The 25,930-nt window shown below is 37.8% G+C and overlaps 1 long non-coding RNA gene across 1 annotated transcript in view; it reads left to right on the top strand.

Moving 5' to 3' along the window:
• Positions 1-857: 857 nt before the first annotated feature.
• LOC147917201 (uncharacterized) overlaps positions 858-25,930 on the top strand; it is a 61,211-nt gene continuing 36,138 nt past the window's right edge. The window contains exon 1 of the long non-coding RNA XR_015552069.1: positions 858-979. This is a non-coding gene — a long non-coding RNA (uncharacterized LOC147917201). The remainder of the gene's footprint in view (positions 980-25,930) is intronic.

Below are 25,930 nucleotides of genomic sequence, written 5' to 3'. Positions count from 1 at the left end.
GAGTCAGTGAAACTTCCTTCTAGTGACTGAGTTCTCTAGCTTTTCACACTAAAGGATAGATGCACACATTCCTTGCTAGGTGTTCTTTCCATACTCTCTCAAATATTGCTAGGAGACCTCTCCATGTAAAAATCTTGCCTAAAAATCTTCTAACAGTGTAGGCTGCCTTTCTCCTGAAAATCATTGTGTATAGTAATGTTGAAATAAGATGGAATTTCACATCATTATATTGCCACATTTTTTAGTAAACTTATAACGCAATAGTGGGAAGATGCTTGTTTATCTAACAGTTGAAAAGAGAACCTCTAAAACCTTTCATGTTTGTTGGTAAATTTCTGTATTAAATTATAGTGTCAAAGGCTTAAAATTGGGCAAATTGCAAATTTCAATGAAGGGTGGCTTTCCCACTCTTGTCCCTGTTTATCCCATCTCATGTCTCTCTGAGACCACTAAAAGCCCAGATCACTCTTTCTCAGAGGAGTCTAGCTAGGCTGCAGAAAACTCCATGCTTTGATTCTCTTCCTTCTCACTCAAAATGAATCATACTACAATGTACTTCTGTCTGAACCTTAATTTATATTAGTTGACAATGGTTGTTAAAGCAATTATTCAGATAAAATAGCATTTCCCAAAGAACATCCCCCAGAACACTAATTCTACAGGATACTCTGCAGAAAAAAAAAAAGGGTGGTGGTGGGGGGGTTGGCTTGTGGATTCTTCAGTATGGGAAATGCCTTATACTGCATCCTCTCTCGGAGATTAAAAATTGACATCCTTTTATTAACAGTTCTAAGCAGTATATATTTTGCGTAACTGATTATTTCCCAGAATTTTACCTTGCTACTACCCCTCCCTACTGTCTTTTTTTTTTTTTTATATGATACCTTTAGATACACTGAGATAGAAGAATCCTTGCTGAGGTCCTGGCCAGCCTTACTGAGGAAGATGGAACCTGCAAGGTGGCACTTGCACATAATGGGTAATTCATAACTGTCGTTTATTTAGTCCCAAATTAGCAATTATCAGATAAACCCTTGAGTGTGAGCATTTGTATCCACACATATATATTTATCTAAGACAGGTTCCTCGCGTTCTCTACACACAAGGTTTCGTTGTTTTAATTGCCTGGTCAGGACTGAAGCATCATCTCATCATCCGCTAAATTGCAAGTGTTTGTCTTTATTTTTCACCTTTCATACTCTGTTCTTATTTTATTTTTTATTATCTTAATTTTCTAAAGACTTCTTTGTGGTTTCATGGCTGGCTGCCAGCATTCTGGGACGTGTGTGTTTTAAAGTTATTTTTCAAAGACCCATACAAAAAAAATGCTCACAGTAAGAATAAACACCTCCAAACTTGGCATTGTTTTACTTTGCAAGAACAAGTTCAAGTGGAAAGAAACAGCACTTTTTATTTCTCTTGGGCCTGTCCCTTGGCTCACTCTCTGGGAAAATCCTCATCCCTTCAGATCAAAAAAGAGAACCTCCTCCCGATGAATTAGAATACAATCCACATTTGCCCACAGTATCACACAGTGATTTCAGAAATCTGGGCTTGTTCACATCTGGGGAATGATGGCAGGATGCCCCTAGTTAGAAGGGCTTTCAGAATCTATGTGGGTGATTTTGATTCCCTATCCCTCATTTTTCATCTTTGCCTGACTTGATTTCTTGTTCTCTTTTGTGCTTCACTCTTGCAAAAATCTCCTTCCCCTGCCCAGCCTTTCCTGATTCTTATATGCACACACACAGACACACACATACGCCGCTCACGCGTGCACACACACACTCAAACAAGTCACAAAGGCTGGAGGGAAAAAGTGAAAGGTCACCTTCACAATGGGTTTTCCAGGATTATTTAGATATAATGAATAAAATTGCAAATTCTATTGAGGCTTTTAGAACTAATGAAAATTATCAATGTGTTACACAGCTGCATTTCAGTTTTGTTTGTCTGTGCCTGGAACATAATAGATTTTATAAATAGAACTTAAATGTGACCACAGAGCATGCATACTAATCAGTTCATTTTAAGATATTGTTTTGCAATACTTTTAAGATGCACACATGCTGGGAAAAATTACTTGTCAGAGGAACAATGTGGAGCAATTTCTTACCAAAGTTGCTAATGGAACTACTTTTTTCTTTCTTTCCTTCTTTTTTTTAACACAAAGCATCTATGCTTATCCATCTTTTTTTTAGGTAAATAGTAAGATGGGAAAGATTTAGAGAGAAGGAAGGCTTTGTTCCAGGGAATTTCTATAGGAAATATGACTTACTTGTGGGAAAGCATCCATTAATTTAGGAAGGTTATGATAAAGGTAATCAAAATATATTCGTTAGCCCATGATGAACTGTATCATCTATTATACACTTTCTTGGCTCATGTAAATATGGAGGTCCTTTTTTTTCCTTCTGGATTGCTCTAAAGAGATTGGAAGCATGTGGGATGGTGTGCTAAGTGGTCCCCCAATGAAAGTATTCTCTATCAGCCACTGATTTCCTCTAAGTAGGCAATCCTATCTGAATAGTACTGATATCTGGATAAGTTCACTCCTCTTTGACAGCACGCCCCCCTGCGGGAATGCATTTGTTTCACTTGTTTGAAGATGGAAATCCTAGGGGTGGGTTTTGATGTGGGATGAAGCACTAAGCCCAGAGCTTCCCATAAAGGTGAAATGCAGACGCTCTTTTAGAACAGGAAAGGTGGCTCAAAGGAAAGCTTCACTTCCCCAATCATTAGCAGAAATGAATGTGAAATTCTTAAAAACTCACATATTTTAAAAGCCTTCTGTGGCCTCTGTAAAGTGTGTCTCCTCCATTTCCCTACTGGGCCTCTTGAAGGGCTTCTGAACTTCTGGGCACCAACAGAAGCGATGAACCACAAAGAGTTTTGAGGAGCCTGTCATACTGGTTAGGGGTGGCGGTCTGGGGGAGCAGAAATGACCTGGATAATTAAAATCCATGGAAAACTGAGCCATTTTGTGTTAGCCATTCTCCACCACCCAAACTCTCACTAAAACTGATGAAAAGGAAAAGAAAATAGACTTATGAATACCAGTTCCTTTCCAAATCAAACCAACAAATATTTATTGCATGCACACCATGCCCAAAGTACTGTATTTTTACCAAACTCTGCTGGACAAGCCGTTGCACCATCCCAGTGGTCAGAAGCTATGGCCTGTGGGTCAAATGCAGTCTACAGCCTCTTTTTGTACAGCTTAGGAGCTAAGGATGGTTTTTGCCTTCATAAAGCATTGAACATGAAGACAAGACAAAAGAAGGAAGGGGGAGGGGGAGTGACAGAGACAGTATGTGGCCCCCAAAGCCTAAAATATTTACTGTTTGGACGTTGACAGAAAAAATATGCTGCCCTTGCCCTGTGCAGAATTCAATAATCAAGAAAATAGTCTGGAAAATTGCACTGTTCCTGAATAATTAAATGATACCTGAAGAACTGAGAAAGTAGAAAATTTTAGTGCAATAAAAAGCACCAGGGTGGCCAGTGTTTTCTTTCCAGAACTTGTAGAATCTTGGGATTGAAAGTAATCTTGGAGGTCGTGTAATCAAAGGTTTCCAAAATGCAGGTCCCCATATGCGATTGTGCAAAATAATGGCTGTGGTACCTGGAAGAACAGGTTTTTATTTTAATATAGCTAGCAGATTGAACACATGATTTCCCAGATTTTCTTGCTTGGGATGAAGCTAAAGTATTAAGTAAACAGTTGCACAAAAGGTCGTAGATATGTTAGGAAGCATTAAGGTGGTTTGTGAATGAGTATAGTCTACAAAACAGATTCTAGTCCAATCTCTTCCTTTTCTATTTTTCAATTTTGAGGAGTAAGTTAAGACTATATCTACATCTTAAAACAAAACCAAAAGAAACACACTTCTGTGTACCCTGATTATAAAGCAATACATGCTCTCTGTTTTAAAAATCAAGTATTATTAAAGTATATAGTATAGAAAATGAAAGTTTACAATAATCCCCTTGCCAGAATTACCAGGTGTTAATAATTTGGTTTATATCTCTCCAGATCAAATTTTCTAGGCACATAATAACATACTTAATACCAATACCTATTATACCTAGAGCATGATTTTTTGGGTTCTGATAAATTATTATTATTGGCTCTTGAATCATATTTAGATTTTTAAGGGAAAATAAAAGGGGCTTTACTTAAATATTGGTTGCAGTCTAAGTAGGTGCAACTTGGGAAGGATTTTATCCATTAAATCCGGACACAGAAAAGTTTGAGAAGCTAAATGAGTGATTGTGAGTAGCTTATGCAGTTCTTCTCTACATCCTTCATTTCTGCCTAGGTGGCAGGTTAACCAGAAAAGTTAATATAATTGCTGACAGCTTGTGGGACCAGGGTGATGATGAAATTTACCACCTCTTCCTCAGAGGAGTTCTTGCTTCTCTTTAAGCTCTCCTCACTTTGTATTCACACTAGCAATTCTCAAACTTTTTAGATCTCAATCCATTTTTAGACAGGCCAGAGAATATCAAGAGCTAGATCCCTTTACTCCCACCCAAGGGAAAATAAACTTGCTGATGAACAATTAGTTCCAAGGGACAAAATAAACAATGGCAATACAATTTTGCCGGTGATATAGATGAATTGGGTATCATTTACTTGATAAATAAAAAGTGCAATCTTATTTACAAATCTAATGTCCTGGAAGTATAAGCTTATACAGCAATTACAAACTGATGTCCTATAAACTTAAAATATGCACTCACTTTTATGGCACTTAAGAAGCTATTTAAGTGTCACAAAAGTGTCAGAAATGGGGGCTGCCCCTGTGGTGGAGTGGTTAAATTCAGTGCGCTCCACTTCAGCAGCCCAGGTTCGTGGGTTCGGATCCCAGGCGCGGACCTACACCACTCGTCAGCCATGCTGTGGTGGTGACCCACATACAAAATAGAGGAAGATTTGCACAGATGTTAGCTCAGGGCGAATCTTCCTTGACAACAACAACAGTAAAAAGTGTCAGAAATGCACGGGTGGCACATCACTGCTGTAACACCATTGCTTTACCAATGGGAATATGAGTGGTGCATCTTTGAACGTATTCATGTTTTAAGTCTCATTATTAAGGAGCAAAAAACACTGGTAATGTAACCTATAGACTTTAGGGTTAACCATTCAACACACAACAAACTAAATCAATAATGATTAAACTAATAATTATAATTTTCAAAAAGAGAACAACAATAAGTGAAAACCACAACCAAATCAAGTCAGCTCTGATAATAGATTGCAAATAAGATGCCCTGCCTGAAAATTCCAACTATAAATAAGCATATTCAATGTGTCCTTCGCAATATTGGCAAGGCCTGATGGCAGCCCAACTTAATACTAGAATCTTCCATAGATAGAGTCTATTAACCTGCTAATTTTAGCTAACAAATATCAAATTTTGGTAACCCTAATCATTTATTATGCAAATCAAAGTTGGCTTCTCTCTCTCTCTCTCTCTCACCCCTCCCACTCCACCTAGGATTGGTGAGAAAAGCAAAGTCCCCTTTGTGTGTGAGGGCTCTTCCTTCAGAACCCTGAGACTTGGAAGGGGCTTCTCTTCTTTAGTCTTCAGTGCTAACCTCTGAGATTCTTAGTCCTAAATTCCATGGGTCTATTAGAGATTGAGAAGCTCAGCCATTCTCCCATGCCACATTTGGCCTTGTATCTTTTGCTGGGGACCCAAGGTTGCAGGGATTATTTTTCAGGGCCTAGGCATTTACCTCACCTGGACACTTCTGACCACTCTAAAATAATCAGAAGTTCCCTGGAGTCTGGCTTTTCTCCATAAACCAGAAGCCCTCTCTCTTGAAAATAATTCAAATCTTTTTTCCATTCTAGAGCCTAGTCTTAAAAAGCAAAAGGAAGGAAAAGAAAAAAGCAAAAAGCTTTTATTTTCTCTTCTAGGAGTAGAAGTGCCTAGACTTTAAAGACCCCAACTGATTTTGCCCTGGATTAATTGGGAGTAGGGAGATTTTATTCCCTTTTAGTGAACCTGTAACAAAGAAAAAAAAAGGATACCATTAATTTTTCCATCTGGATTTTCTGCTACGCTAGTAACTGCCCTCCATCTTATATAGAAGCCCTGATCACTTTATCACTTTACCCAGGACGAGTGGACTGCAGATAATTTGTTGAATATTATTGATCTTGACGATTTCAGAAGCTGGCTACTAGATCTCATGCCCCATTACTGTCCCCTTTATCTATCCAAATCAAATTTTCATTCTTTGGATTAGAACCATACAGTAGAGTATTCCCTTCTGCTCACATGATAAAACATAAACCCTTTACTAGGATAAATGAGCCCAACTATTTGTGAACATACATATTTCTCCTGATTTACTTTCCAGATGATACATACAGGGCAACTGTATTTAAAAACATGACTTGCAAATTTCTCAGATGCTCAGAGCCCCCTCAGCCAGCCTGAAATGCTTTTTCCCTCTCCTCTACCCACCGATCTCTAGCTTTGCCCAGCTGACTAATTCCTCCTTACCTTTATGTTTAGTTCAACTGCTTCTGCCTCTTAGAGTCCTCTCCTGAACTCACCTCTGCTGAGTTGGCTTACTCTGTGTTCCCATGACATACTGGGCATACCTCACTTAGAGTACTTATCAGAGTGTATTTTAATTTGGGGTTTACTTATCTGCCTCACTGACAAGACCCTGAGCTCTTAAATGTGACTGTATCTTGTGCATTGTGACTGTATCTTGCTGTATTGTTCAAATTTAGCACAGCCCTGGCACCTAAAAGATTAACAATAATCATTGTGTGTAACAAATGCTTCCCCTTAGCATGGCAATTTAAAGAAATAGTAGTAGTAGAAGTAGTAGATGTAGCAAGAGAAATCATACTAATGTTTGTTAACTGTTACACATACTATCTTAAACCTTAAACCACCTTACTTTAAAAAGCTAATGTTGCTTAGAGGTAAAATAATTAGCCCAAGTCACAAAGTAGTGAAAACAGAGCTGGGATTTTATCCTAGGTTTATCTGACTCAAAAGCTGTGTTCTTAACCTCTATACTACCCTAGGCAATTGCTAGAGGGTACTCCTTCTGTGCAAATCAGTTTAATCATTAATTTTGAACTTTACCACCCTGAAAAACAAATCTACAGTGCCCAGTGGTATAACCAAACAGAATAAGAGAATGAACACTTAACTTGTTCACAAGAATCCCTTCTGTGGGCAATTCTTTGGCTGAAGGACTGTATACTCAGGTCTCACCCTAGGCTCTGCAAGCCTCCAAGTACCCGACTACTTCACCTAAAATGGATTCAAACCACATTGTAGTTATTTTCAAGTGAACAATACACTCAACTGAAGAAACTGTTTAAGAGGTGAGCTAGGTGTTCTAGGAAAGATGACCGTTGGTCAGTCCTCCTAGTGGCCAAATACTTCATTGAAAATAGAATCTTTTCCAGGAGTTTTATTCCAACTTCAAAGCTAGATTAAGACTCCAAGTAAATTCTGATTGGGGAAGCATAGTCATTATTTTAGACTACTAGAATCATCAGGCACCCCCAGGTTGTTCAAAGCAGTGACCTCACCCCTTAACTTCTAGATTTATACAGGAGGTTCATAAATAGAAGAGAAATTGTTTTTAGCTTCTGTTTCTCTCAGAATCTTTTCCCAGGAATTACATCATGGCTGTGCATATTATGCTCCAACTTTATTCCACATGCTGTTAATCTGTTTTCTATGAAGAAGGTGTTCCATGGTAAAATCCCATTTGGAAAGGGGGTTTAAAAGTTAAGCGGATTTTTTTTTTTACTGAAAAGCTTCTCAGACCTTTCATATGCTATGCATTGTGACTTTCCAAGAAGATAATGTAATTTGGGAAAACTCTAATCTGACAGTATAACTTTTGTTTTCGGTTTCACTGGTGTACTAAAAGAGTGTAGAAATCATGAAATTAATTCTTTCAGTTAACAAAGTACTTCTTTCTCAAAACCCCCATAGCACATATCAATATATCATACAAGGCTGGTTTTGAATTGCTTAAAAAGTGGTTCACGATTATCTCCGTTAGAGGCTCCTTAAAGGCCATACTTGTCTGTTTTCCTCTCTAGTTGGGGAGATTTTAACAGTCAAATTTTATGCAATTCTAAACCATTCATATATGGTCTATCAATATATATACAGGGTTGAGAGAAAGGGAAGATCTCTCTGGATGTGGATAATCAGAGGAATTTATCATAGAAGAATTAGGAGGTGAACTTGGGCTAAAAGTTATTTAGTCTGGGATAAGTAGCAAAGAGGAAGAGAAGAACCCCCTGGAGGGGACACAGCTTGAGCAAAGGTACTGAAGCAAGCATCAGAAATGTCTAGGTAAAGAGAAAACCCTACTCGGAAGTGACCAAAATGTTCATTTGGGATTCAAAGACAAAGAAAGGTAGGAAAGGTAGATTGAAGCTAAACAGGAGAGGTATTAATGTCAGAATATTTCTAACTATCTGAATGTTAGGTATATCATTGAAAAGTATTCAGACATTTCACTAAGTTTTTAGTGCCGGTGCATAACTGACTCCTAGTTTTCTTTGCTGCTCTTAAATGAGACAAGCAATACAGACCAAAAGTGATGTGAAAAAAATCTAAATTTTTATTTTGCCAAGTGTCACTCAGGGGGGGTCTTCTGAGCAGGAATCGAAAGACCTAGATATAGGGCCAACAGGAAGAAGCAAGGCAAATAAGACAAGATTGTGAGTGCAGATTGGTTTCAGGAAGCAGATCATAAAACTTTCTTTGCCACTGATTGCCTTCAGGTTTTATGCCACCATTGCTGAGAAGCCTAGTTTCAGGCACGCTGAAACCTGATTCAGAATGGGCTGCATATGATTCTAGCAGACCTAGATCTCTCAGCAGACCCCCTCCCATGTGCTCAGTCATTGCTTGACAAGATTTTCCTTTAACACGGAATAGTGCAGTGATTTAGATTATAGATACTGGGGTTTGATTGCTTTGGATTTGTGTCCTAGTTTCTCTAATACAAGTTTCATCATCTTAGGCAAGTTATTTGACCTCTTTAAACTTCAGATCTTTCTTTTGGAAAATGGGCATATTCCAGTTCTCTACCCTGTAGGGTTGCTGGGAGGATTAATGAAACTCCTGGCGTAGGGAAAGTGAACAGCAAATGTGAGCTGTTATTTTGTTTTTGTTGTTACACCTAACTGCTTGAAAGAATGCAAGAATCTTGTTCCTGCTCTTAAAATCCACTAAGGGAGAATCTTACGGAAATATGAAAAATGAAATGAGTGGAATTCATTTTTATCCCTGGCAAATTAGCACATTTTATACATATTTTGTCATAGCCAGAAACCTTAAAAACAATGATAATATCAGCACCTTCAAGTCCAGTAAGAAGTTATTTCCGTTAAATCTCATGTTGCATCACTCCTGCTAGTAGCCAGCACATATTTAACATGTTCAAACAAAATGCAATCCATAAATATATTAATATATGTTAGGGTAATTTTTAGAATATGAGCACAAAGTGACAGTTGATGCAGATTTTTATTATTATCAATATATCTGTTTTTCTATTTCTGCTATATGACCATAATAGTTATTAATCTCAATATTTCTAATGTTTTTTATTCTTGGCTACTTTTCTGACATATTAGTTCTTAGAAGAAAAAAAATGACTCAGTAATAGTAGACATGAATTCTACTATCTCGTCACAGCTCACTAGGTCCAGTAATAGATAATGGCGTAATTACTTTTTGAGTTTTAAAAAATCCAGTTGGAATGCCTGCAGGTATATGTACATTAAGTTTGGAGCTTATTTTTTTAGCATAATTCATTTACTGTATTTGGTATGACGGGTCCAAATGAAACCAAGCATCCAGAGGAAATTATTTTTTAACACAGACTCATAACCCAGGTATTAAGAATATTTCTTTTTTTTCTCACCCAAAGGCAGTAAGGCAGTTTTTCTTCCCAAATTCATCACCACTATCCATCAGGGATATTTATTCTTTTTCTTGGTTTCTATTTTGGTGTTCTGTGAATTGAGGCAAGGCAGAAAAAGGCTATCTGTACCCATCATTCATTCACTCAGTAATAATGTATTGAGTACCTATTGTGAACCAGGCACTGCTCTAGGCACTGGGGGTATAGCAGGGAATATGAAACAAATGAAATCCTCACCCTCATGGAGTTGTCGTTTTAGTGGCATTATATTACTGCATTACCAACCACACGATAGCTAAATAAAGAAGCTCACGGGTTCTCTCTCATACCTAAGCTTAAAATACTGAAGCTATGGTGCATTACAGCTTGGCCAGATCTTTTCTGGCCACTCAGTCTAAAATGTGCTAATTGTTTCTTATGTGTGTTAAATTAGAGTCCAAAAAACCAGAAGACCCCTAGATCTCAGACAAAGACAGTTTATTATTCACAAAAAAAGCAGCCATCAGAATGACATTATAGTACCAGTTCCCTGGAACCCAGTCCTTCGGGGCAATGCAATGAGGGCCAGATGATACCTGTACATACAGGAGGGTGCATTACAAGACAGGAAACTCTGATCTGATTTAGGAGACTCTAATCTTAAATAAGGGTTGCTTGCAAATCTTCCCATCTTCCCTCCAAAGAGAGAGATTATTTCTGTTACCTGGAACGTAAGCAAATATCTTCAAGGAGAGATGTCACTTGTCTCTAAATTTTTCAGGAAAAAAATCTCTCTTTGACTTTACTTATCCAGGAATGTATACATATATGTTCCTCAGGGGGTTTTGGGTCTTTCTTTCCAGGGCTCCCTGCTTGTTCAAGCATTCCTAAAAAGATAGGCCCAGAAAATATAGGCTGTTAATTACTGAGTGTGTAGGAATGCCACGGATTCATTGAGAAATTTCTCCCAGTAATGTAATACTCTGATTAGATTGTAAGCCCTGTGAGAACAGGGGTGGTGCTCTATTCCATATGTCTACAATAATGTTGGACATGTGGTAGGTGCTCAATAAATATTTGCTGAATGAATGAATAGGATTGATTTTGAAGATGATGGTGATGATGATGTTCATGATTTTTGCCCTATCTTAACTTGCAGAAGGAAATTAGTCCTTTTGAGGCTCAAGGCAAAAACACTCCAGAAAAACCACGGACAGAATGAAGCAGGAGTCTATTAGCCATGTTTGCTCAAAAATATGTCTGAGTAGGATAAATTATGGCACCTGTATATCAAGGGAACAGTAGTTCCCAAATTTGTGGGTTTTTTTTCTTATCATTTGGTGGTTTTATTTTGTTTTTCTGGTGAGCACTAAACCTATAAAATCCTCAAGTTAAACATAGTAATTTAATCAGAATAATTAGAAAACATTAATATTGCATCCTCCTACTGGAGATGTGCAGTGAACATTGACATCTTCAAGATTCTGAGAGTTCGTACAATAAAATAATCAAAATCAACAACAATAACAAAAAAATTAAAAACAAATGACTTGTTTAACTTTTCTAACCTACCTTTTCTAGATGTACCTCTTTTAATCTGTTTAAAATTTTCTAACGCCTCACAGGATATGTATACAACAGAGTGTATTTTGAGAAATACAGCCACCCTTTAGATTCCTTGACTCCTGCAAAGGATTTTACTGATCAGATTTCTAGTTTAACTTATCAGTCTTGGTTCTAGAAATTTGAACTTCCCAGGAGCTCTCAAGCCAGGAAATATTTTCACTGCATTCTTGGACTTTATTGTGTGTAAGTAATGCAGAAAGGCAGAAGGGGGGTAAGAGTGGTTTTTATCAAAAACCATGGCTGGTGACCCAGCCACGTACATGGTCTTGGAAGAAAATTAGAGAACTTTGTCAGGCGTGTAGGATTCTATGTCCCAGGAACAGTGGTGTCATTGTCACGGCTCCTCATTGGCTTCTCCCAGTTCCCTTCTCATGCTTGCAAGATTTCTGTGCAGTCAGGCAGCATTTGCAATTGACAATGTCTAGCTGCAGAAAAAGTAAAGTTTCTCCTTAAAGATAAAGGAAGACCTTTCCTAGAAGCCTTGAGAAGAAATCCCATCAAGTCTGTCAGCCAGAAGAGATGGTACTTAACTTCAAAGGAGTTGTTAGCAAAGGGAGGCCACATGATTAGATCAGACCGGTCACCACCTATCCCATGGAGCCAGGATGCCTCCCTTTTAGACATGGCCTCCTTGAAGATAAGGCAAAATAACAGGGTTCTATTAGCAAGGAAGAAAACAAAGGCTGTTGGTTGGGCTGCTACTTAAGGTTGTATGAGTTGTGCCCTGAGAAGAGGCAGTTGGGGTTGGAGTGTTGGATTTTTGGTTTAATTCACACAAAATCTCGATACCCAAACATGAAAGCCACCCTACCTGACAATCTAATATTTCATTTAATGTTTAAAAGGCAGGCCAAGTAAATTTTTTTTTTTTTTGTGAGGAAGATCAGCCCTGAGCTAACATCCATGCTAATCCTCCTCTTTTTGCTGAGGAAGACCAGCTCTGAGCTAACATCTATTGCCAATCCTCCTCCTTTTTTTTTCCCCCAAAGCCCCAGTAGATAGTTGTATGTCATAGTTGCACATCCTCCTAGTTGCTGTATGTGGGACGCGGCCTCAGTATGGCCAGACAAGCGGTGCGTCGGTGTGCGCCGGGGATCCGAACCCGGGCCGCCAGTAGCGGAGCACGCACACTTAACCACTAAGCCACGGGGCCAGCCCCCAAGTCAGTATTTTTAATGACATCTGACGGTTGAGAAAGCTGAGACAACACCTTCAATGCTTTGCTCAAAATCCCATAACTAGCTGTTAGTACAGAATTAATAAAATCTAGATGCCCTAACTTCTAGAACCATCCCCTCACCCATATTCTTAATGGACTCTTCTCTGAGATTTGAAACTTTGGTTATATCTATCCAATAAGAGATGTAGAAATAGAGGTAGGGTATCTACTTCACTTTTTAAGTAGAAATCACATTTGTAGTTACCTGCATTTGCTCATGAAATTACCCAGTGGTTTCAGCTGAAGAGCACAAGTTGATGGCAGCCTGTGTTAGCAGGGTGAACAACTGGAATAATGCCAACCCTTCCAGCTAGCAAGCCAGTGTGAAATGAAAGCAACTCAGTGTTGACAGCTTTGACAGAAGGTGCCACATACAAATTACAGTGAGTTCAAAAATTAGCTGCCTGATTATTAATTTGAAAGAAATGTGCACAGTGTAGTCTCCCCCTTCTAGATCTCTGGCTGAACTTTCTCATCTGTTGATGCTGATCTCCCTGCTTCCTCTAGCTCCCTAACACAACACTGGAGACTCTGCAAGTCCTTGCTAGGAGAGGTGCAGAAGGCAGAAGACAGCTAAGCAGGCTTTTGCTCTTTTGTAGTTTCCAGTGGCCCTTGGCTATTTATGAGGCTTTCTGAACAATTAACTCACTTGTAGAATTCAGACCAGTCAATTCCTAGACCCTAGATTGCTCATCTTTAAAAAAAAAAGAAAAGGGACAGATTGGAATAAATAGGATAAGTCTAATAATCTCTCAGGATCCTTTACAAGATCTTTTTTTTTCCTGAAGTTAAAAATACCACATGATTTTTAAATATATTAATATAAAAAATATACATTTGAATATAAAAATTACCCATAATTCTACCTTACTCAAAGGTAACTCTCATCAATATGTTATTGTATATTCTTTGAGATTTTATTTCCTGTTCACATACTAACATTTTTATCTTATGGTTCATACATACTATTCTGTTTGTTTTGCTGAGCACATGGGCATACTTTCATGTCAATAATCTAGATTTATTTTTTCTTTTTAATGGCTGTATAGTATTCCACTGTATGGATATTTCATAGCTTATTCACCCAAAGTTTTATCAATCTGTGTTTGTGTGGTTTCCAGTTATTCACTAGTGCAAATAAAACTGTGATAAACACCCCTCTAGACACATTTTTGCATTCTTGTCTGTATATTTCTACAGGATAAATTCTTTGAAAAGGAATAGCTAGACCAAGGGCCCAAAATCTTTTTCAACACTGCTTAAGACGTAGGGTCACCTAGGCAACCACCTTAAACCAGACCTTGTCTTCGAGTGAGAATTCCCTGTCTATGTGATGGCCCGAAAATTAGCAGATTTCTAGAACTGCACTTCTGATGGGGCTTTTCACTTCTTATCCAACATGCAGGCCTAAAATGATTCCTTTCTTGCTCATTTTTATGGGTGATAATGTGTTCCTCCCACTCGGCACTTCTTTTTATTTCACTCCAGCTATAACAAGCACTTATAAAAGCAGCAATCTAGGTTACCTGAAAACCTTTTCCTTGTTAACTTGGCTCAAAAAACTAAGACTAGAGATAGAATTGGAAGGCAGTAGCTTAACACTGGTTATATAAAACTGCCCTTGGGCATATCATTAACTTTTTCTCTTTGGTTTATCTGTTGAAAAATAAGGATACAATTCATTTGTTAGGCTTTAGTGGGTGGACTCATAGGCCTTGTTAGGGCAGACACACTCTGTCACCCTCCCTTCACACAAATGCAAAGCAGTTTACTTTAGAAAAATGCTAAGTGAATGAGATGCTTAATAATAATAAACAAGTATCTTAATACTCTGTGATTAGCACTCAGTAATGACTAATGTTTAGACCTCCTTGTTTCTGTCAAAAATCCATTTTATCAGACACGGAAATGGCCTAAATTATTTGATATGCATTAGCTATGAAAAAGACCTTGCAGCACTAGATATTCAAGTCTGTGACCCTTCTGAGCTGGAGCAACAATTAGGCAAGCTGTCTGTTCCATTCAGACCCAAAAAAGAAAGTATTCAATGCCAGCCACACAAAGCTTAGTAGTTTCACACTCAAGACACTCTCATTTCAGTATTGACTCTTATACCCTCCCCCCCCCATCCCTTACCTCCAAATGGCTCTTATTACTCTCCAACCATCTAGTGTTTCTCAAAGACTTCTCAGGACCACCTGCAGAGCAATTGCCTGCTTGGTAAATTGCAGACTCCTGGGCCCTATCCTGCCCTAAGGAAAGGATGCTTGAAAATATGCAGTTTTACCAAGTACTCCCAAGGTAATTTTGACACACTCTCATATTTGAGAACCTCTACCATGCTAGACCATGCATCTGAAACATTCACCATGCATAGGAGGCACCTGTCATCTAGTTAAGATGTGACTCTGATTCAGAAGATCTGGGCTGGGGCCTGAGATTCTGCATTTCTAACAAGATCTCAGATGATGTTGATGCTGCTGGTCCATGGACCACCCTTTGAGTAGTGAGGTCCAGCTATGGGGCACTTAAAGGGCAAGGCTCTGTCATTCATCTTTATAACCCCAGTGTGTAGTACAGGGCTTGAGCCTAATGCATGTTTTTTTTTACTTAACAAATGAATGAATGCCAAATCAGTGGAAGTGAGAACACTGGAAATGTTATCTAGTCTGTAACTAATATTGAAAAAATTTCAGCACAGACAGTGTGATATATATGTTTGTGTTCCTTTTAATATAGGACCTAGGGGTTTTTAGTTGCCCTAACTGGGTATGCACATTCCACACCAAGGCCACACTCCAGAGGCAGCTATTACAGAAGCAGGTATCTTTATCTATGAGCAACACTGGGGTTTTGTTAAATAACAAAAGAAATGTTAGTAAAAAGATGTCATTGGGAAATCTATGATGTTCAAGACATGTACATTGATAAAATATTGTAGAAGTCTTCCTTGGTCTTACAAGAAATTAAGAATTGAGACAGAACAGTAGACTATATTCCCAGGTTATTAGGCTACTGATGAGTTAGGTCTTCTAACTCCATGGTTAGCCAAATCCTGCTGAAAGCACCTGCCTTAATGATACAATTTATGCAAGGCACTCTTGGAGCATCTAAAAGAGTGGAGGCCTGGCATTCAGATATATGATTGTCCTGTGCCTGCATGCTAATAAATGCCTGTATGTGGGGCTGAATTCACCCTGACACTTGTTTTCACTGTAGCCTATTATGGAGTGTGTAAGAAGGAAGTCTATAGCTCACATCTAACTCTAACAACAGTGAATAACCAAATTGGCTCAGGTTGGCAGGCAGCAGGAGGTAGTGGGTTCAAATTCACTGCCATGTTTATGTTTGATCTGTCCACAGACATTTAAAATAATTAAAGTGACTCACAAACGGTTGCATAACCAATATTAGAAATGTTAATTGGAATCTACATCCATGTAATGCTCTTTCTCTCTAGCAAATCCTTGTCACAGAAAGGTAAATGATTTGCAACGGACTTAAAGTTTACATGTAGAATGTCCCTTCTCAGGACATTTCAAATCTGGGCAGGCAGAAGCAAAAAGGACCAAGAGCTGGCTCTGGCCTAATTATACTAGTTATGTGTCCACCTAGGGTTGGAGATTTACTGTGGGACCAGCAACCATGATCCTCTTCCTCACTCCCAGGGAAGAAAGGCAAAGATAAGAGGCAGTGAATTGATGTAAAGGAGTGAGCTTGGCTCCAGCTTGTCCTGCTGTCTCCATCCAGTTGACAAATAGCAAATGTCTTCTTTAATGAAAACTTTTGTCTGGGAAAGTGCATATTGGGAATCTCTCAGGCTGCAGCAACAGTGTATTTAAAGCAAAATAATAGTAGTAATAATAATGATGATGATGCTGGTAACTTAAATACTAAAAGAAAAGGTAAAGTGTTACTAACACATTTTATTAAATGTCAGATATTAGCTATCCACCTTTTTGATCAAACCCTGAGCGATAAATGAGGTTATATTTGGGACAGTGTGTATAAAGGTAAGAAAATGTGAAATAAATTTCAATTATGTTTTAAGGGAAAAAGGTCTCATATGTCAGTAAAATATTAGGAGGTTTTGCCTTGGAGATGGTACAAGGCATTTTGAATGACTGTTGAGAATACAGAAGTCTAATTTAAGCAGAGCTTGAGAGACGAGGTCCCACAGAGAGTTTTTCTTTCCCTCTGGGGATTCAGAAGATTTGTGGGCACACATGAGAAGGCAGAACAGTGAGAAGATTGGGGAATTTTAAGGTTCACAGAACAAGTGGTATGAATGCTTTTCCAAAATTTACTCAATTAGACATAGTTTAAACGAGAAGGGGAGGAGAATGTGTTTTGATCATCAAAGTGTAAGTTAAACTTTGGTCCTACTCAAAATTGTATTACATGTTCTATGAAAAGGAGTCTGGGCTTGAAAGACCAGGAAGGAGACTCACTGCTGGTTACTTTTGCTTCTCCTGAAAGGCCTTTTCATTCCTTAAGCAATTCTGGCCTTGTACAATTTAGGCCATTCTTGCTGAGTTAACCAGCCCAGGGAGGTCAGCAGTGGTACCATATATAAATGAGCATAGGGGCCTGCCCGTGGCTTAGCGGTTGAGTGAGCGCGCTCCGCTGCTGGCGGCCTGGGTTCGGATCCCGGGTGTGCACCGATGCACCGCTTCTCCGGCTGTGCTGGGGCTGCGTCCCACATGCAGCAACTAGAAGGACGTGCAGCTATGACACACAACTATCTACTGGGGCTTTGGGGGAAAAAATAAATAAATAAAATTATAAATGAGCATAGAATGGCTTCGAGGACCCAAGCCCAAGCTCTGTGACAGGGGTTGGCAAACTTTCTATAAATGGCCAGATAGTACTTGTTTTAGTCGCTGTGGGCTATCTAGTCTCTGTCGCAACTACTCAAGTGTACCAATGTAGCACAAAAGCAGCTATAGACAAAATGTAAACAAATAAGTATGACTGTCTGCCAATAAAACTTTATTTACAAAGCAGGTGGGGGGGCTGTAGTTTGCCATCCCCTGCTCCATGTCAATGTAGTATACGTCTTTGCCTTTCTCTTTCCTGTGGGTAAAAGAAACATCTTCCATCGTAGACTTGTCTCTGTTGATTCTTTATTAAAGGTTTAACAAACATTTCTTTATCACCAAGTATGTGGACTATACTATATTAGTACTAGGTACTAGGGGGTCAGGGGCAATTTGGGATGAAAAGAAAGGAAAATGGATAACATCAAGTTTCTTTGCCCCAAAGTGGCTTAAATCTTCCTAGGGAATGCAGGCATATAGGTAAATAGGACAAGTCAAAGAGCAGAAGTAGGTTTAGTGTATAAGCAGCCAGGTACAGGTTACAAGCTGTATGTATCTCTTTTGGTATGTTCCATTGCCTCAGTGGTATATGGATGGTAAAGAATTCTCCCAAAGCCCAGGGAATATAGAGTTGACTGGAATGATTATGTATCCATCTATAAAACTCAGCCCATTGTGATTAGACATTATCTACCCCATCCTCTTCTTTGGGAAGGCAGTGTTATTAAGGCTTTTGCCTATCTGATAAATCACTTGTTCTCAAATTTTAGTGTTCCTAAGAATCATCACCAGGAGCTCTTGCTAAAATGCAGATTCTGGTTTAGTAAGTCTTGGGTAAGGCCCAAGATTCTGCATTTCCAACAACATCACTGCTGCTGGGACCAGGAAATACTCTGAGTGGCAAGGTCTAAGGATATTTCAAAAAGTCTACAAACAGCATCCACATTAGATGAGGAGCCCAGCATCCTAGACTAAAAATATTTTCTACTAGAGGAATTTCAAAGTGTAAATGTTGAGTAGCTAAATGACCCCACTTCCTTAAAATATCTTCCCAACTTTCTTCCCCAACAATAAGTATATAAATCCCATTTATTTGTTATTCTTTAATTTTTATTTTTTATGTATTTTTTTATTTTTTTGCTGGGAAAGATTCAACCTGATCTAACATCTGTTGTCAATCTTCCTCTTTCTTTTTTTTTTCCCTCCCCAAAGCCCGATACATAGTTGTATATTCTAGTTGTAAGTCCTTCTATGTGAGCCACTGCCACAGCATGGCTACTGACAGACAAGTGGTGTGCTTCTGCACCTGGGAACTGAACCTGGTCGCTGAAGTGGAGCACACTGAACTTAACCACTACGTCATCAGGGCTGGCTCTATTATTCATTTTTATAACGTGAAGGCTGCTGTGAAAATACAAGTGGATTATCTGAGTTGGTTAACACTTTATGCTAAACCTTTATATTATACTTTAGGTGGAAATGGCTTCTCAAATGAATGTGAGCCCCCAAGCAGAAACATGAGAGAATGGGATAAAGGGAAGAGGAAGTTTGGTGAGATAAAGGATCACAAATGTTTAGGTCATAGAAGCTGCCTTAGGCAGCTAAAGGCTGGATTGAAACTGCTGGAATAGCTGTAGACACACAAAGGGACTCCAGACCCAGGTCTGAAAAAACAAGATGGAGAGGAAAGGTCCAGAGGAAATATGGATGGGAAAAGACACTGGAATTTCATCCACTTCACAGCCAAAGGGGATCTGAGGGATGATCTAGTTTTATGTTTCTTACCTTTCTGGTCCTATGTTCCTAAGGTATACTTTTCATCAGTAACCGTGTCTTACCAAGAGGACCACTCTGAACCTGTGGATGCCGCATGATGCCTTCCACCTCTTCCCCATACCCAACCCTGACGCAGGCATATCAGAATCTCAGGGAGGAAGTTGAGGATTTTGATGTCTGATAGATCTCACTGTTTTGAGAATCCATAAAGCTCACTTAGTTTATAGAAGGGAAAACAAGTTGTAGGGACAATTGACTTGCCAAAGCTTAGCTAAGTCATCTTTCAATAGTTGGTCTTCAAACTCAGACCTCCTGACACTCAAGCTAGTATCATTCTACTATAATCTCTACTCTTTAGTTGATTGAGCATTTTGTTAGAAATTCATTGGCATTGTGTAGACTATTTATCAATTATTTATAAGCTCATTTTTTCCAATATTCTGTAGTTATTGATCACAACTTTTTGGAAAAATAGGTAACAGATAGGATTCACATTGTTATTTATTTACTTGTTTATTTATTTATTTACTATTTTATTTATTTATTTATTTATTTTTTTGGTGAGGATGATTCACCCTGAGCTAACATCTGTTGCCAATCCTCCTCTTTTTGCTTGAGGAAGATTTGCCCTGAGCTAGCATCTGCACCAGTCTTCCTCTATTTTGTATGTGGGTTGCCACCACAACATGCCCCCACCAAGTGGTGTAGGTCTTTGCCTGGGAACCAAACCTGGGCCACCCAAGCGGAGTGTGCCGAACTTAACCACTAGGCCACGTGGCCAGCCCCCAACGTTTTTAAATTATAAGGTGCTCACTTATCTTCATAACAGTGCCAGAACTATTGATTGTATGATTTCAAGAAAACCTTGATGAATTAATTGTTACTACCTTACCCACTTAATAGCAAGATTAATTTATTCAAAAATGTTATTTGAAAAATGTTGTACATAACAACACAAGAAGCATCCTAGGAAATACAATATATGTAAACATAGACCTTGTCCTTAAAAGGCTTGCATTTTTAGTGATGAGACATATATTCATGAAAATCTTTCAAGAAGTGCTCAACGATTTGCCAAGAAGAATTTTATGGGATTTCTTATAAAATATTATTAAAAATATAACATGCACAGTATTAGAATTGTTTATCACACTGAGTTTTAATTGTCTATTTGTTTGCATTTCTTACCACAATAAAGAGAGGCAAGAAAGCAGCAGTTAATTGGCTAGCATAATGGCTATACGTATTAGTCATTGAACAATGATTTGTTGACTAAATATGCATGAATACGTAATCATATGCTTTCTATATATGGTATATGATATATTTGCTATATATATACATATATAAGTATACATAATTTATTTAGTATATTTATGTAGTGTATGCCTTATGTATAAGATTAGATTCATTAGGACATTGTGTTCTTTTCCCTTTTGTAAAAATAATTTATCAGTACAGATATTTTTGCTTCAACAACTAAACCAATACTTCTAACTTTAATGTGCAAAATTATACTATCAAAATTTGAAAACTAATGTTGAATACCAAATATTTTGCATATATATGCTATATATCTATAAACACCAATGTATTCCTCCTACAAAGAAGACATACCCTATTATAGAAGGTGCTTTACATAAATGATTTCATTTTTATCCTCACAACAACCTTAGATAGGAAGCAGTTATCACCACCATTTTACAAATGAGAAAGCTGAAGTAAGTTAGCTGAAGTCACAAAGTTATTGAGTGGTTGAAAGCAAGATAGAAACGTAGAGGACAAACTCCAGAATCTTTCAGCCACAAGGGAAAATGCTGGGGTTAGCAAACTGTGTGCCCCTCCCAGGCCAAATCCATCAGCTGCATATTTTGTAAATAAATTTCTATTAGAACAGAGGCACATTCATTCCTTTAAGTATTATCTATGGCTACTTTAGAGCTACAACAGCAGGGTTGAATGAATAGTTGTGATAGAGACCATATGTCCCTCTTAACTTAAAATATTTACTATCTGATCCTTTTCAGAAAAAAATTTGCAACCCTCCTATAGTGTATCAAATATATCATTCAACTTTATGAATTAAATGAACAGTTTTGTCCTATAATTTTAAAATGTATGTTGTACTTAATATAGTATATAAAATTCATAGGTGTACTCCCATTTTTCTCATTATGTTTCCAGTTAGTAAACAGGTAAATTCATCATAGTTTGTTATATTTTCTATCATTTTGATGAATGATTTATAAGACAGAGTTAGAACTGTCTGCATTAGCTCTTCCTAGACATTCTAAACATCCAGAATTTGGCTCAGGGTGCATTGGAAATGTATGCTTATTAGAATTAACATTTTAAGATGTGCTGCTCTTAAACAGGTTGCAAAATATTTATAGTTTTGAAATCTAATGGCAGTTTGGTGGTACTCTTTTGGGATAATAACTTCAAAATATATTTATTTTTAATTATATTTTCTTACCAAGCTCTATTTTAGAAGCTACAGAAAAACATACATTGTAAAATTGCTAATAAATTGTAGAGGGGTTGTGCAGCATATTTTTCTTACTAATTTTAAGGAGGAGTTTTTCAACATTATTGTGAATCATAATTATGTCATTATATGTTATAAATATATTACATGTATTTACACTACATAATTAGACCTAATTCTAATTATGTAGATTCATGGTAATCAGCTAAAATTTGCTTTAAAAAACCAAGATAATTCCTCTAACAGATGCTACCTTAATAGAATATTAAGTTTGAGAAAATCTCATGAAAATAGGAAAATTAATAAGTAATGATTAAACCTCTAACATGCAAGCAGAATAAAATACCATGTCACCACTCTCCTAAAGCTTCGTTATAAGAAAAAGTGTTCTGAGATACGCTCACAAATTTTGTAAATAGTGTTTTGGAGAAATCATCTCTTAAATTGAAAGAGAAAGCAATCCAATAAAGAAACCTCAAAGTTTTAAAGATTTGTTTTGGTTATAACATAAATACTCTCTTTTCAAAGCTCCTTATATAAAAACGTTTTTAAAGTAACAAAGAGGTAAATAAAAACACTATTTCCCACTGGCATCTTGCTCTCTAGACGTTAAATCTAGCATCATTGCTGTAAATTGCTAGTTGTAGTCTTTGATTGACATGTTTACCCAGATAATGTAACAGTTTTTGTAAAAGAAATCTACTTAGTGTCTGGATGACATGAAACATGTTTCTTGTGGAAGGAAAAGCCCCAAAGTGTTCTTTCAAATGGGAGTCTTTTCTCTCCAAATCTTTCGAGCTGGTAGGGAGTCACGTAGTTTGTTTTACTCCCTCATTTACCCAACATTAGTAGTTCAGTTGCAGTGTGCATCTAAATATACTTTTAAAATCCTCTCCATGTCTCTGTCCTTGACTTTATTTCAGATTACGTTTTGGCTCTGAGTTGCAGAGGAGCCCATTCTGCACCAAAAGATGTTTGAGCAAGGAGCCATGTGGCTATCTTAAGTGCTCTGTCTTTTCTCTTGGGTTTTACCCCTGGGTTGGTTTTCTGTATACCCAAACAACTCGCCAGCATGCTTCAAATGAATGAAATCATTCATTATTTCTAATATTTTTCCCACTAAGTGTAAAGTACATTTTTTTCTTTCTCTCTAAAGTGTATTCTTTCTTTTGAAGCTGCTGCAGATGTCAAATTAACATAATGATGATAAAGGATACTTCCAAAGCTTCTTGAACTTGTGCAGGTGAAGTTGATCTTTATACGACCCTGAGCCTTGAGGGTATAAAATAGCAAGTGGTCAGGACATCACGAGGAGGAAGGACAACAACTGCTTCTCAGAAAATTGGTCAGAGTGGGCAGAAAACAGCCTGGTAGTGAACTTGTAACTACTCAGCCAACGGGTTTGAGGCTCAGTAATTGGTCTGTGCTGAACTCCTCTATAGCCAAACTGCCCTGAACTGATAAGCCAATGACTTGTTTAAACTGGCCAATTACATTTCTCAGTGAACTTTTGTGGCCGTTGCCTTTAGAAGCCCTACCTTGCCTCTGATTTGGGAGGCCACCATCACAAGGGGCTATTCTCGCCCTTTTATATCCACAAGCAAGTCAATTCCCATGGCTTTAATCCTCTCTTAGTTAATATCCCTTTGACGATCTAAAAACCCCAACCCATAAAGCCATATCTCTACATTGGAACAGGTTTTCCCAGCCTTGGGGGAAGTAAACTCAGGTTCACGCTCACTTTGTCTCAGTCTTTATTTTACTTTTTACCAGGGAAATTAAATCAACCCTGATGCAAAGAAATCAAATCAATGAAGTTTTATGCCAACCTTATCTACAGTGGACTCTTAGCAATTAAGTATTTAGTATGTGTGCTTTTAATTATTCCCATGTTACTTGCAATTTTTGTGCCAAGATACAAATTTGATTGAGCCCTTCAAAGCTGGGTTACTTTAGAGTCATTCTGTTGGGCAGGGAGCGTAGAACCTTCATCTCAGAAGAACATTAATTTAATTCTCATTATATGTGCAGCAACTGAGGAAAATGAGCAAAACTTTTCTTTTTTATGAACACTGGCTACTAGCCTAAGAACTACTAGTCCTAGCCATACAAATGGGAAGGTTAAGAAAAGGGGTGGTTCGTAACTAGAAAATCATTTTGTAAATGATTATTACGATTATTATGTATTCAGTATTAATCTAAAGGAGTTGTTTACAACTTATTTAATTTTGTGGGAGGAGTAATAACATACAGTGTTATTTGAAGGAGAACCTCCCAAAGGATCCTTGACAAGTCCTGTGTATGACTAACTACTTCCTGTTTATATTCCACAAGTGTTATCATATGTATAGCCATTTTTAGCCCTAAAGAAGCACAAAAGTTGCCTTGTCCTCAGTCTCCTTACAAAGCATTCCTAAAGACTAAATCCGTATTTGTTCTTGGCAACTCAGAAAGTAAGAAAAATACTAGAAAAACACTAGAAAAGAATTATACAGATTTTAGAAGAAAGTATATGTTCCTAGCAAGTCAATACTTTGTGACTTATTTAAAATAAGATCATGGCTTGTTTCTTTTTCACTGGAGACCAGACCACTAGACCATTCATTTTGATATAAAAGACTATGTTTTTTAATTCAATAGCATGTCCACAGGGCCAAAAATAGTGCCCAGGGAAGAGAAGATGCTTCATCAGTACTTAGAAGTGATCTTTATTTCATTCTTTTTTTTCTTTTATGTATTTATGTATACAACAGGAAAACAGCATACCACAGTCTCATCAAGTGCTTGAAATAATCTGGAGAGCAAGTCGGTTAAAATGACTAGGAAGGAATGGGTCAGTGTGTGAAATATGTGCCGTTATTCCCCTTGCCTGCCTCTTCCAAGGCAGACATTGCTAATCCATCACAGCCCTCTTTCCCGCTGAGCCTGGATGCAGCATCAGAATCCTCAATACAGGACTCCCATCAGCCACTACCAATCAGCTGGAGTTGGCAGCTATTTCTAAACTATTTGCCATTGTTGGACTAGACTGTATTTCCCTAAAATGTTAAGCAGAAGGTAACATCTTATAATTATGGCACTTGCTTGCCTTTCAAACTACCACTCTGATTTCTACTACTTATTTCATACAGTCGGTTAATCTCATGGTTTTAAAATGCTGACCTACGTGCAAGTGTTTTGTGGAAACAATATATTTAAAGAGCAGCTTCTCAGACTTCAGAGCCATAATGCAAAATTCATTGTTCTGTTTCTGCATTTTTACAGTGAAATGGAAATTTTCTAGAGAATGATTTGAAATGCATTATTATCAAGAGAACTAAAGTGTGTCTCAATCAGGAGCAATTTTACCTACAAGGGGACTTTTGGCAATGTCTGGAGACATTTTTGTTGTCCCAGATGGAGAGGAAGTGCTATCAGCATCTGACGGGTGGAAGCCGGGGTGCTGCTAAACATCCTACAATATACAAGACAGCTCTCGGCAACAAAAAATTACCCAGACCCAAAATGTTGGTAGTGTTGAAGCTGACAAATTCTTCATTCAACTATTAAAACACTAAGTTCTAGCATAGATGTTGAAGGAGATAATTTTGTAACTGAAATCTTTATGCTATTAATTTGATTTATAAGGGAAACTACTTAAATACTGTTTTTTAGAAAGTGTAGTCATGCTCATAGTTGAAATTTACCTTTGGGTCCAATGTTACCAATTTGATGAGTAAGACATTCCCCAAAGACAAACATTCATTGGGATGCCAGGGACCTGCCTAGAGAATGCACTTGAAACTCAGCCTTCTACTTCTTTTTTATCATCAGTGAATGACTGAAGTGTGAGTTCTTCAATGTTTCACACTATATTGAATCTCACGTGGAGAAACTGCTCTTGTAATATAAGATGGATTTCAAGGGTTCTCCATTTTTTTTAAGTGTTAGGTTTAGTCTAGCAAGATTTTTTTCCCTATGAAAACTCGGTTCTATCTCTCAAATAGACGAGTTGTTCATTTATGATATATTCCCATTACCAGTTGTGGTTAAGCTTCCCTACTGAAGTGATAAGAGTGAGAAGGTTTTCACTTACACCCA

Source organism: Ceratotherium simum, chromosome 4 (genome assembly GCF_057802395.1).
Source record: "Ceratotherium simum simum isolate JZ-2026a chromosome 4, ASM5780239v1, whole genome shotgun sequence".
NCBI classification, from domain to species: domain Eukaryota; kingdom Metazoa; phylum Chordata; class Mammalia; order Perissodactyla; family Rhinocerotidae; genus Ceratotherium; species Ceratotherium simum.
The sequence above is the reverse complement of the archived record's forward strand: the minus strand, read 5'-3'. Positions and strand labels throughout refer to the sequence as shown.